This window comes from Lepus europaeus, chromosome 8 (genome assembly GCF_033115175.1).
Source record: "Lepus europaeus isolate LE1 chromosome 8, mLepTim1.pri, whole genome shotgun sequence".
Lineage (NCBI taxonomy): Eukaryota > Metazoa > Chordata > Mammalia > Lagomorpha > Leporidae > Lepus > Lepus europaeus.
Window position 1 is genome coordinate 115669775 of NC_084834.1, and position 14265 is coordinate 115684039.

The following is a 14265-nucleotide window of genomic DNA, read 5'->3' on the forward strand; positions in this document are numbered from 1 at the left end:
TAATAGTATGGCTGGCTTTATTAGATTGCATAGTAAAATAGTGTCATTTAACTTACTTTATGACACAACATTAAAATCAACCTTGGGTTTCATTCACAAACCAGACCTAATAGCCTTTTAATATTATTTGCAAAAGATTCCCACTAATACAAACACAACTTCTCTTTAAATAGTCTTCCTTTAAAACAAAGTAAGAGCTTAAAGAAAAGCCAGTATTAGAACTACAAAGAGTTCAGTTGGTTAGTTATTACAAGTGTGTACCATTTTCCTGTGGGCAGGCACCTGGCCCAGTTAAGATATGGGGCCAGCGCTATGGCACAGTGGGTTAACACCCTGGCCTGAAGCGCCAGCATCTCATATGGGCTCCGGTTCAAGACCCCGCTGCGCTACTTTCAATCCAGCTCTCTGCTGTGGCCTGGGAAAGCAGTAGAAGATGGCCCAAGTCCTTGGGCCCCTGCACCCACGTGGGAAAACCAGAAGAAGCTCGTGGCTCCTGGCTCCTGGCTCCTGATCAGCGCAGTTCTGGCCATTGTGGCCAATTGAAGAGTGAACCATTGGATGGAAGACCTCTCTCTGTCTCCCCTCTCTCTGTGTAACTCTTTCAAATAAATAAATCTTTAAAAAAAAAAAAAAAAGATATCACCCGGATGTGCACATCCTACATCAGGGTTCCTGGTTTCAGGTCAGGGCTCCACTTCTGACCCCAGTTTCCTGCTAACATGCATGCTGAGAATCAGCAGGTACACAGCTCACCTACTTGGTGTCTGCCACCCATGTGGGAGACTCTGAGCTCTTGGCTCTTGCCTTCAGAGTAGCCCCACCCCAGCTATTGTAGACAGTTGGGGAGTGAATGGGAACTCTCTCGTTCTTATCTTTCAAGTAAATATTAACTGATGAATTCAAACATTAAAGTTTTTCTTAAGTACATACTGTTAGAGTGTCCATCTCCTGCATGAACTTCTACTTCCAAGAGAAAAACCTACAAGGCAATCTCTTCATTCATAGTGAATGCTGCCCAGGGGAGAATTAGCGCTTCTGGGGCAGGGAGATCTTAGGAGTCTGTCACTGATGTGGCAAAAGAAGGTGTTAACTGTCACAGTTCACACACAAGTCTCCTGTCTTTCTTGGTCTGGATGAGCTTCTCTCTAGGCAAGAAATATGTGGTAAGCCATCTGGCTAGCGATCCAGGCTGTGGTTTACAATTAAGAGCTACCAGCATTAAAGCAAATACTTGGACCTCCACCTGACGCCTGAGTTGATTTCCCACTGGGTTTGAAACTCACAGCCCCTTACCACACACACAGAATGGTCCCGGCATTCTTACCAATTTACCTAGTGAAACCTTACTCATCTTTAAATGTCACATCTAACACGACCCTTTAAAAATAGTTTCTCTTCAATATTCCTCTGGCCCTCTGTGGACTACTTACAGCACCTGTCCTATTTCCTCACTGGCTTACAAATAAACCCCTTAAAGCCATGGTCTACATGGTATCAGTATGACCCTGAACAGCATCTTGCATGGAAGTATTCCATACCTGCTAAAGTAAATTGAAGATTCATATATTTCCTGATCAAAATGTTAAAATTAAAGACTACTTTTATGAAGTATGGAGAGAATGACAGCAACATTGAGATCATCAAATATATTCTATTTACCCACCAAGTAAGAGTATGTGCCTAAGCAGTTCAGGGGAAACTGTTAGCCAGCAGCCTTCAGGCAATGAAAACTTGTGCCCTGGGAATTTCTGTGTATTTTCTGCACTGCTAGTTCTAATGTTAATGAAAAATGCATGCAACTGTTTCATTGAAAAGCTCCTCAGAAAATACCGAGACCTTGGTTTTTCTTGGGGTTTCAGACATTAATGGAAAACTTAAGCTTACATAAAAATAGCATACTTAATATTTAAAATAGCATAAAAGCCCTTTGAGTCTAAGATAAATCAATGTATGAGATAACAGAATAAATAAAGAAAAATTGCACATGCCCTCAAATAGCTAACAGGCTTTCTCCTGGCAATTAACACTCAAGTGTTTAAAAAACACTGAAGCACAACCTAATTGGTCTGTAAGACATTCGTTCACCTCATTTAACAAATATTTACTGAACACCAACTACATGCCTGATCCTCGGCGGGGCAATGAGCATACAACAGTGCGACATAATAGACACAATCCCCATCACTACTGAGGTTACAACTGGCACAGAGAATCAGATATTAAACAGACAAACAAACAACATCATGAATAAGGGCTGCCCAGGAAAAGGCGGTGCAGTGGGATGGTGCTCTAGGTAAAGACAACAGTCTGTGTGAATATTCTGAATCAGGAAAGAAACACAACACAAGGAACAGCCCAGGATGCTGGAGCAGAGATGGCTGTGAAGGGTGTGAGGTGAGAGTTGGTGGAGGGATGGACAAGGAGCCACAACGCCAGGGGTTTGACCAAATTAACCCTTTGGAATCATGTTAGAAGAATGACGGAAAGAAAAGTAGTTAAGCAAGGAATAACGTGGTCAAATATATTCTCATATCCAAACTGTGCCAAATAGCACAGTAAATTTAACGACTGTTGCTATTTACATAGATTTTGAAATATAAAGTGCATTTCTCCCAAATAAGACATTATATAAAATAATAAAATATAAACTATCATAAAAATCAATGGTGTATCTGTATTTTGGGGGCTCACATGTTAAAAAGTCTCCACATTATGCTACAAACAAGCGATAAATACGCCAATGCTTACTAAAAATCTCAGAAGGGCTCAGGTTATAAAAGGGGATGGGTAGTAGAGAAGTCACTTCCCACTCAAACTGCAGATCTGTATTTAGGTAACTTAAAAATTTCAGAAAAATCAAATATGGGAAATTCAAGTTAATCAAAATTCAAGTTAATACTTTCTTTACAATCTCAAGCCTAAAAGTGAGTAATCTTTAGCAATATTTCCAGGCCACCCATAGTTGAATCTGCATAACATGGATATTGGTGAAACTAAGTTCGATTTACTAAAGCCTAATTCAAGAATGTACATGGTATCCCGTTTTCTGACAAAGTAAAACACAACGGCGATCGTCCAAGGTCGTCTGAAATCTATCCTGAACCACACAGACGTCTTTCAAAATCTGACTCTAGTTCTCCAGGAAAACCGACACAACATCCCTGTCATCTTTACTGTAACAGCCTATCTCTTTCTTCACCTCATCTCTAAATGATTTCCAGCGTTTAAGGGACAGCATGAGCTGTTGTGCTCCATCAGGTCACTTATCAGATTGAGGTCTCCTAAGAATTATGAAAGATTAATAATCTTGCTTTGAAACTGCACAACAGATTTTACATGTATGTGTATGTAAAAGGTTAGCTTTTCTTCTAAAAGAAGTACATGACGTAATTTTTGTATTTTAAATGAAATACTAAAAAGACCAAAGAGTAAGTGCTCGGCAACTATATGATAGGCTTCAGTATAATATCCACTAAAATATACTTAACATTAATTTCATTTTTTCATTCAACAAATATTTACTAGGCATGTCCTCTGTGCCTAGCACTCTACATAAAATTTTAATGGATAAGATAAATTAGATTTTCCCCTTCATGAAACTCTAAACAAAAAATGCATTAATACAAAAAATTCTCTTATGGATAATATTAAGGAAGAAATGAACACATATAGAGATCCTGCTGGCTACACAGGAGGATATTATATGTGTGTGTGTGTGTGTATCTATCTATCTATCTATATATATGTATACACATATTCCCATCAAGACATCTGTACATAGCTGAACATATCCGCTGAACATACCCACTGAGCTTTGTTAAAAATCGCTTTAAAAAATAGAGTTCATAAATACAGAAAATTGCACCTGCCAATTAAATTTTATTTCAGTGTTAAATGAGTATGAAAATTACAGATAAACGACCTCTACATCTGTTTCCTGTATCTTCAAGGAAGCTCTACTTTATCTGAAAGACAGATGGAGTTTTATTTATATTAAATTTGTGAAACAGATAAGACAGGCAGATAAGGAATCTTGCAGGACGAATCTGGAAAACACCCCATGCTATGGTTTGAATGCTTGTGCTCCTTCGAAGTTCACATGCTGGAAGTAAGCCCAATGCAAAAGTACCAGGCAGGAGGTCTGAAGGCAAAAGGGCTCCACTCTAGGCCGGTGCCGCGGCTCACTAGGCTAATCCTCCGCCTTGCGGCGCCGGCACACCAGGTTCTAGTCCCGGTCGGGGCACCGATCCTGTCCCGGTTGCCCCTCTTCCAGGCCAGCTCTCTGCTGTGGCCAGGGAGTGCAGTGGAGGATGGCCCAAGTGCTTGGGCCCTGCACCCCATGGGAGACCAGGAGAAGCACCTGGCTCCTGCCATCGGATCAGCGCGGTGCGCCGGCCGCAGCGTGCCTACCGCGGCGGACATTGGAGGGTGAACCAACAGCAAAAGGAAGACCTTTCTCTCTGTCTCTCTCTCACTGTCCACTCTGCCTGTCAAAAAAAAAAAAAAAAAAAACGGGCTCCACTCTGGTGGGTGAGAGGAGTAACTGGGCTTCTTCTGGACCTGCCTTCTGCCATCAAGAACACATTTGTCTTCTGCCATGGAGGACACAGCCACGAGGCTTCCTTTTAGAGGCACACAGTTGCTCTTACCAGACACCAAATCTTCTGACACCTTGGTCTTACAATTCTGTCTCCAGAACCATAAAAAAACTGATTTCTACCATGTATAAATTACCTGGTCTAAGGCATTTTTGTTATAGTTGCACAAATCGACTGAAACAGCCTCAGTGATGCATGTCTGAAACCTAAAATTGTCACCAAATAATCAATGGCCTTATAATTTTTTTGATCATCAACTGCAACACACGCAAACACACATTGCATTTAATGAACTTCAACACAACAGCCAGTTCTCCTTCAGTAATATCATTTTTTAATCCTAAAGCAACAATTCTCCTTTTTCATATTTTCCCTTCAATGTCATATTTTGTTTCACTTCCTTTGAAATGAAAGGATACACTGAAAGACCCTGTTTTCTCTTTCTGTTAAAATTTCGTTACATTCACGTACCACCCTAAACTCTTACAGAAATAAAACACTGTATTTCCTGTTTCCTTTTTTTTTAAAAGTCTACTTTGACTCCTTTAGTTCCATGTCCCCTGTGTTTGTATTTAAGTGGGCTGGCAGCAAGTGCTGGAGGTAGAGATTTAGACTGTCAATCATTCTGCTCACTCAGACTTAAGTGTTTTGTTTGTTGTCTCCTGGGAGAGGAGCATCCATAGTAACACACGTAAATGCATTTACTTTAGTACTATTTTAATAGCTATCAATAGGAGAAAATTTTTTTTTACAGAGGAACTCAAGCTTTCTAGGCACTAGGGATGAGCAATAATTTCCTCTTTAAATACTAATGGCTAAAGTTTCATCAAGCTGAACTTTGATACACATTAAGCAGTCAAGCACATATTTAGATGCTCTGCAAAATACCATTGCCATTGTCTATCATTGGCCTACATCATGTATGTGGGCAAGCTGCCTTGAGTTTATATGGATATTTCATGATTTATGCTGTACCTTTTCCATCTCTATCATTTGTTGTAGACACTGCTTAAAACAAAAGCCCAAAACAGGTGCTGCATGACTAGGTTTTAGGGAGCATACTCAGCTTATCTATAAAGGATTCCTTGCAGAAGGAAGTCGTGGCTCAACAGGCTAATCCTCCGCCTTGCGGCGCCGGCACACCGGGTTCTAGTCCCGGTCGGGGCACCGATCCTGTCCCGGTTGCCCCTCTTCCAGGCCAGCTCTCTGCTGTGGCCAGGGAGTGCAGTGGAGGATAGCCTAACTGTTTGGGCTCTGCACCCCATGGGAGATCAGGATAAGCACCTGGCTCCTGCCATCGGAACAGCGCGGTGCGCCGGCCGCAGCGCGCTACCGCGGTGGCCATTGGAGGGTGAACCAACGGCAAAAGGAAGACCTTTCTCTCTGTCTCTCTCTCTCTCTCACTGTCCACTCTGCCTGTCAAAAAAAAAAAAAAAAGAACTAGGACAGAGACACAGATGACTTTGTGGAGAGAAGGCAGAAATTCACATGGTGGTCACAAGATGCTACACAAAACCTACCAGTCTGGAAGAAGAGGATATAATTATTTAAGGAGTTGTATTAATTTTGCAGGCAAATAACTAGTATATCAATTGATAAATAAGCTAAAATATGTTTTTCTTTGTTTTTGAAATGAAGGTCATTAATGAGTATTATTTAATATGCATGGGGATTTCTAACAATAATAGGTCCTCATTTAATGTAGACCTTGTGCTTTATATCAATCAGTTCTAATCTTTACAAAAACTCCATTACATGAAAGCTATAAAACTACTAGAAATAAATACAGGGGGAAAGTTCACTGACATTAATCTGGACATGGATTTTTCTGGACAAAATCTGAAACGCACAGGCAAAAAAAAAGCAAAAAACAGACAAACAGGATTACATCAAGCTAAAAAGTTTCAGCATCAACAAAGTAAAAGACAATCTACAGAACGGGAGGCATATTTGCAAACTAAACATCTGGTAAAGGGTTGATATCTAAAGTAACAAGAAAATTAAAAGCAAAAAAAAAAACCCCACAAACAGGGGGGCCTGTGTTGTGACTCAGTGAATTAAGCTGGAGTACCAGTTTAATCCCAACTACTACGCTTCCAAACCAGGTTTCTGCTAATGCACCTGGGAAGGCAGTGGAAGATGGACCACGTGTTAGGCTCCTGCAACACACTTGGTAGACAAGGATGAAGTTCTGAGCTACTGGATTCAGCTTGGCCAAGATCTGGCTGTTGCTACCATTTGGGAGTGAACCACAGACAGAAAATCAGTATCTATCTATGTATCTATCTCTATCTCTCTCTCTCAGTTTCCCTCTCTCTTTCTCTCCCTCGCTCACTCGCTCTCTCTCTCTCCCCCCACCCCTTTTCAAATAAATAATTTCTTTAAAAAATACAGAAAGAACTACAAAAAAAAAAAAAAACAGACAAAACCTGAAGCCATTTATCAAAGGCATACAAATGGCCAACAGGTGTATGCAAAAATACCCGACATCACTAATCATGAGGGAAAAGCAAATCAAAACCCAAAGTCACCTCACTCTAGTTAGAACGGCTAGCATAAAACACAAAACAAACAAACAAAAAAGACTTAAGTGCCAGTGAGGATGGTGAGGGTATGGAGAAAAGGTAACTCTTAAACTTTATGAGTGAGGAGGTAAATTAGCATAGCCACTAAGGAAAACATTATAAAGGTTCCTCAAAAAATTAAAAATAGAACTACAACAGATCTAATGATTTTATTATGTGAAGAAATACTATTCAGACATGAAAAAAGGACAAAATGTTTCCATTTACAACAACATGGATGAAACTGAAGAACACTAAGTAAAAGAAGCCAATCACAAAAAGACAATAGTATATGATCTCACTCAGAAAGGTACTCTAAAAAAGCTGGCCTCACAAAGTACAGAGCAGAACTGTGGTTACAGAGGCTGAGAAGGGAGTGGCGTGAGGATGGAGAGTATTCCAAAGATACACAATTACACCTAAAAGAAGGAGTACATTCAGAAGACCTTTGTTCAGCAAGGTAACTGTAGTTATATTTTTTTCTCACAAAAAAAATGTAAAGAGAATGGATGTTGAGTATTATCACCAGGAAAAAAAAAAAGGTAAGGTATACATTAATTACCACTCCACAATGCTTACATACCTTGTAATATCATGCTGTATTTGATAAATACAAGTACATATGATGCCATCTGTCAAACTGAAAAAACAACAACAACAAAGAAAAACCAAAAACACAGAAACAGTCTCATTTTACAGATGAGATCAGCCGTTAAGGAATCTGCCCTAGGAAGTGGCACAGTAAGGATGTGAACCCAGACCCAAATTCCAGTTCCTAACTCCTGTACTTTCTCTGCAATAAGGGCTCATGGATTTCAGGCTGATCTTCAAATTAGCTTTGGAAACTGAGTGGGTATTATTGAAACAGCACCATCTGGACTTTGGATTTCTTTACACAACCATACATACCGCTTGAATATACACACACAACTACAAATCAGAATTTACATTTTCAGAAAGTTATAGAATATTTAAGCAAGCCCTAAAACCAGCACCCTACATATATACATACTATGGGGAAGGGAGAATGACCATGTTTTTCTCCTAAAAGAATCTGCCACAGGTTAAAATGTTGTAATTTCCACCATGATTCCAGTATTTCAGTAATTTTTAACTTCTCACATAAAAAACATCTAAAGAGGCAAAGTAAAGAAGACACAGCAGCTCTCTTTGCTGCAGGAGTCTGTGCACTTGTGCAGTAAGAACAAATGCTAATTACCGTTCAGCCCTAATGCTAATCTCAGCATCTGCTAATTAAAAGATCACATCTTCTGCAAAGTCAGCATTACCATTCGAATGAAAACATTAATCAGTTTGAAAAATTCAAAATCAATCAGCTTAAAGGAGGAAGTTGTACGTCTCCAATGAATTGATAACAGCACAAACTCGGGAGTGCAAAAGAACAAGTGTCAACTTCCAGGTCTCAGCAACACAGAGCCACACTGTGACAGAAGCTCCTCAGACAGGCATCTCATTCCAGTTGAGGACTTCACTAACCATGTCACTGGATGGGGTTTGCATGTGCGAAATCATAGCTTCCTCTGCCTCCCAGAGATCCTGTTGTACACTTAAAGCACTAGACATTTGATTACTGACCAGATTTTAAATATAGACACTGCAGAGTATTCAAAACGCTAATGCAACTTAGTGAGACGTTTCCAGAATACTAATAACCACCGAAATGCTCAGTTGTACCATTTTACAGCTGCTTAACTCTTTTTTTAAAACTGGCTGATATCAGTCTATTTTTTTTTTTTTTGGTCTATCAATATTCAAAACATCAAAAATGCAGTCCGGGGTTGTACTTTGGGGTCAGAGGAAAAGCAGCACATTTCTCAGATTGGCTAATGGAGTCGGCACAGAAAAAGTAGGTTTTGTTAGTAGTAGGTTGCACATCTGGTCCCCCCTCCTTGTGTCAAAGACAGGGACTGTCTACCTCTTATCTGTAGAGTTCTTTGTTTAGAGTAACATTGAGCCTGTGATTATAAATTCACACTATGTTATGGTAACAATTAGAAGGAAAAAAGGAAAGAAAGGAAGGAGGTAAAGTGGAGTAAAGAAAACTATCATTGTATTCTTGGAATTATAATTATGAAATTCATGAAATCTGTTCTCTATATAGTAATAAATTTAAAAAAACAGCTGGGGCTGACCCTGTGGCATAACAGGTTAAGCTGCCACCTGCAATGCTGCCTTCCAATATAGGCTCCAGTTTGAGTCCCAGTTACTCCAATTCCAATCCAGCTCTCTGCTAATGTACCTGGAAAAACCGGAGAAGATGGCCCAAGAGCTTGGGTCCTTGCACCCACATGGGAGACTCACATGAAGTTCCTGATTTTGGTCTGGCCCACCTGCAGCCGTTGTGGTCATTTGGGGAGCGAACCAACAGATGGAAGATCTCTATCTACCTCTCTCCCCCTCTTTCTAACATTCTGCCTTTCAAACACATAATTTTTTTTTTTTAAAAGCTGGGGGGAAAAAAAAGAGAACTAACAAGAATCTTCTCTCTCTCCACGTAGCAACACAGACCACTTCAGAAAGTTCATGAAAAAAAAATTAAGTTTATTTTATGGAAAAAATTTTTGAAAGTCATGCATTTCCCACGTAAGTTTTGAAGATACTTCATACGCATGGCTTACAAAACATTTCTGTGCCAAAATAAATTTATCTTATATTCACATTTTTATAAACTTTTTGAAGTATCTTTATAAACTACTTTTGTTGGCTGAAAAATATTCAAACAGCCAATAAAAATCAATTTCCAAAAATACTAAAAACTGGGACTCATGTATAGATATCATGCAAGATATATTTGATTTAATACTAGTTAAAATTACAAGGATTTAATATGTATAAAATTCCCACAGCCACAACAAATATATAAACTAGGAAAATCTGAAGATGCCTAACCTTTCAGCATCTAATTGCTAACTATTCATGCAGAGAAAACATAAGCAAATTCTTGCTATAACAATAATAATGCAAAATGTGAAAATAATTTGGGAGAACTTTGAAAATGAACGTTTTTCATTTTTTAAAGAGTATGCCATGAAAGCTAATTTTTTTCTTAAAGATTTATTTATTTTACTTAAAAGTCAGAGTTATACAGAGAAGCAGAGGCAGAGAAAGAGAGAGAGAGAGAGAGAGAGGTCTTCCATCCACTGGTTCACTCCCCAGTTGGCTGAAATGGCCAGAGCTGCGCTGATCCGAAGCCAGGAGCCAGGAGCTTCTTCTGGGTCTCCCACGGCGGTGCAGGGGCCCAAGGACTTGGGCCATCTTCTACTGCTTTCCCAGGTCATAGCAGAGAGCCGGATCGGAAGTGGAGCAGCCGGGTCTCGAACCAGCGCCCATATGGCATGCCGGCACTGCAGGCAGCAGCTTTACCCACTATGCCACAGCGCCAGTCCTTAATTTTTTTGTTGAGTGTAATGGGGTGGAGGACAGAGAAGCAATATAATTATGGACAATATTATAAACTAAGTGCATAGAATTACTAATCATAATGCTAGGCCGGCGCCGCGGCTCACTAGGCTAATCGTCCACCTGCGGCACCGGCACCCCAGGTTCTAGTCCCATTTGGGGCACCGGACTCTGTCCCAGTTGCTCCTCATCAAGTCCAGCTCTCTGCTGTGGCCCGGTAAGGCAGTGGAGGATGGCCCAAGTGCTTGGGTCCTGCACCCGCATGGGAGACCAGAAAGAAGCACCTGGCTCCTGGCTTCGGATTGGCGCAGCGCACCGGCCGTAGCAGCCATTTGGGGGGTGAACCAACGGAAGGAAGACCTTTCTCTCTGTCTCTCTCTCACTGTCTAACTCTGCCTGTCCAAAAAAAAAAAAAAAAAGAATAATGCTAAACACGTATGTATGCATTCCCAAAAAAAATGTTCTACCAAGTACATTATCCAAAATGCAAAATTCTGTTTATGTAGATAAGTAGGAAGACATAAAACTTTTGTGAGAATATGTACTCTCCACTATGAGCAGATAATTAGAAATTAATTAAAATAAAAACCTTGTTTTATTTCATTATCTCCACAGCAGCCTATCTGCATGGTGCTTTTGATAACAATGCTGATTATTCTAATTCTAGATTCCAATTTCTGATAATATCATCATGAATTTAGTTTAATTTTTGATGGCCCCAAAACCCTTTCTAAAAACATTACACATGAATACACACAGAGAGCAAAACATATTAATGTAATAATATCTGAAACACAAATTCAAATTCATAGTCTTGTTTATTTAAAATGTTAAGAAGAACTCAGGCCTAGAAAGATTTACAATAATGATTTCATCAGGCAGACAAAATGGTTTTGATATACACAGCACTGAGCAAACTTCACTCTAAGTCACTTTATTGGATTAAGCAATGAATAACAACTTCATATGACAACTGCATTTCACAAGAATTATTACTGGTATTTATGGTGTTTTCCTTAAAGTTAATAAGGCAGACAACATGAGCTTATTTATCTTACACTGACCTCCACTTACGAAGACTAACAATCCTTATAGCCAGTCTGCTATCATAATGCGAAGGCAAGCACATAAAAACTTTATGCCATACTTACAGCCCTTTAAAAGTCACTAATATCCATCTGAGTAGAGTGTTTCCATTCAATACCAAAGAATAAGCAAGAAGCATTGTGAATGGTCTCTTTTTTTTAATCCGGGTATCACACAGAGTAGAAACCTGGCCCATGTGCTGACCAAGGAAAGAGCTGCCGGTGTCTCATCACTGATCAGATTCCAAAGACAAGGACTCACTCTTGCATGCTTCGAAACACTGATGAAGGAAGCACATTTTTCCTGGGGGGGGAAAATAAAAAGAACTCCCCAGGGCAAACTCCCTGCATGGAAATTCACAGAGAATGGCAGATGTAAACAGAATGGGCCATTATGAATTTACAAAGAGAAATGACCTTCCTTGGGATCAGACCACCAGTGGCTCTGTGTACCTTCTTTCCCTGGAGGTTGACTTCAGAGAAGTCAAACACGACAGGGATTCAAGCGACTCTAATATTTAATGGCTTCCACAGATACTCAAGTTTTCCGTCTCACAACAATAGGACTCGCCCAAAAGGAGGATTTATGTTCTGTACTTTCACAATTAATCAGCTCTTAGTCTGAGTGATATGTTATTTGATCAGATCTGACAATACTCCAACCCCATCCTAGACAAGAGCTCCTGGCCAGGGAGTCGCTCCCTTTGAAATGACTCCACACACCCAGGTGTTACCCATCCACCTCACTTTTGATGGAATTCTTATTTCTCTTCCTTCTCACTTCTGCAAGCAACAACTCTGTCCACAAGCACTAAAACACTGCAGTATCATTCTGAATTATAGCCGTTATAATTTGTAAGCTTTATAAAATCAATGCTCTAGCTAGAAAAGTGGTAATTTTTAAAAGTGATCAAATTGTAGGTTTATACTACAAGAAAAACAGAGTTAGAGATCAACTAGTTCAATCTGTATTTAATTAGTACAAATACAGGGTAAAGAACATAGTACAGTTGAATACTTTAATTATATCTACCGAGTACAAATCAGAGCTGAACAAAGCATATTTTTGGAATGAGGACTGAGAGGCTGAACACCTAACATTTACTGAGTATGGACCACTAATCACTCTCCTAGGGAAACAGGACCTTATTCTCTCACTGATTTCTCACAGTCACAAGGTAGGGGTTGCTAACTCCATGGGCACAAGCAGAAACTGAGGCTCCCCCACCATTTCTTCTGTGACTGGTTCTGTTGGGAGTCTTCTCGCATGTTTCACTGAGAATTCAATCACACTGGAGCCGCTAAGTGAGCAAGTCCGCAAACAAAAACCGACCTTCACAACCCAATGTCTAACTCTCCTTTAAACACTGCCAAAACTTTCTCTTTCCCTTCCCTAACAGCGGGGCTAAACCACCGGCAGTTGCTCTCTGTTACTTCCCCTCATTCAATCAGCAACCCCTGCAATCAACTTTCGGGCAACATTACCCTTCATTAAGATTGCTGTGGAAAAGGACAGTAATTACATTTGAATAAGAACTAGGAAAACACTGTTTGCTTCCATTCGAAGCTCCAAGCTCTCCAAGCATTCCTTCAAACTCTTTGGCTATTCCTTCTTATTCTCCTTTCCTGGTTTTTTTTCTTTTTTTTTTTTTTAATTAAACTTTTATTTAATGAATATAAATTTCCAAAGTACAGCTTATGGGTTACAATGGCTTCCCCCTCCCAAAACTTTCCTCCCACCCACAACCCTCCCCCCTCCCGCTCCCTCTCCCCTTCCTATCACATCATGATTCATTTTCAATTCTCTTTATATACAAAATATCAGTTTTGTATATATTAGGTAACGATTTCAACAGTTTGCCCCCATATAGCAACACAAAGTGAAAGAAAAAAAAAATACTGTTGGAGTACTAGTTATAGCTTTAAATAAAAGTGTACAGCACATTAAAGACAGAGATCCTACATAATATTTTTTTAAATTAATTAATTTTCCATGCCATTTCCAATTTAACACCAGGTTTTTTTTTTCATTTCCAATTATCTTTATATACAGAAGATCGATTCAGTATGTAATTAGTAAAGATCTCATCAGTTTGTACCCACGCAGAAACACAAAGTGTAAAAATACTGTTTCAGTACTAGTTATAGCATCACTGCACATTAGACAACACATTAAGGACAGATCCCACATGGGATGTAAGTACACAGTGACTTCTGTTGCTGACTTAACAATTTGACACTAAGTCCTTTCCTGGTTTCTATCCTCTAAAGTCATAGTTCCCCATGGCTTTCCCCCTGATCATTTTCTATGCCCATTCTTTATGTCTCATCCTAGAAATGTAATCCATACTCTTCTATCTGAATGTGCCAAATCCTGTCTCTCTGACTCAAATCCACCCCTTAGCTCCAAAAGTCTACTTCCAACCTATGCCCAACAGTAAGGGGGGAAATGCACCCTTCTGAAAGTAGTTAACATTCCTGTCAGTTCCCACATGATCTTCTGAAACTATGAAATGACACCACCATCCTCTCCATTCTCCAGGTAAGCGATCTGAAAATCTCCCTAGGTCATAAATTACTAATTTTATTTATTCATAA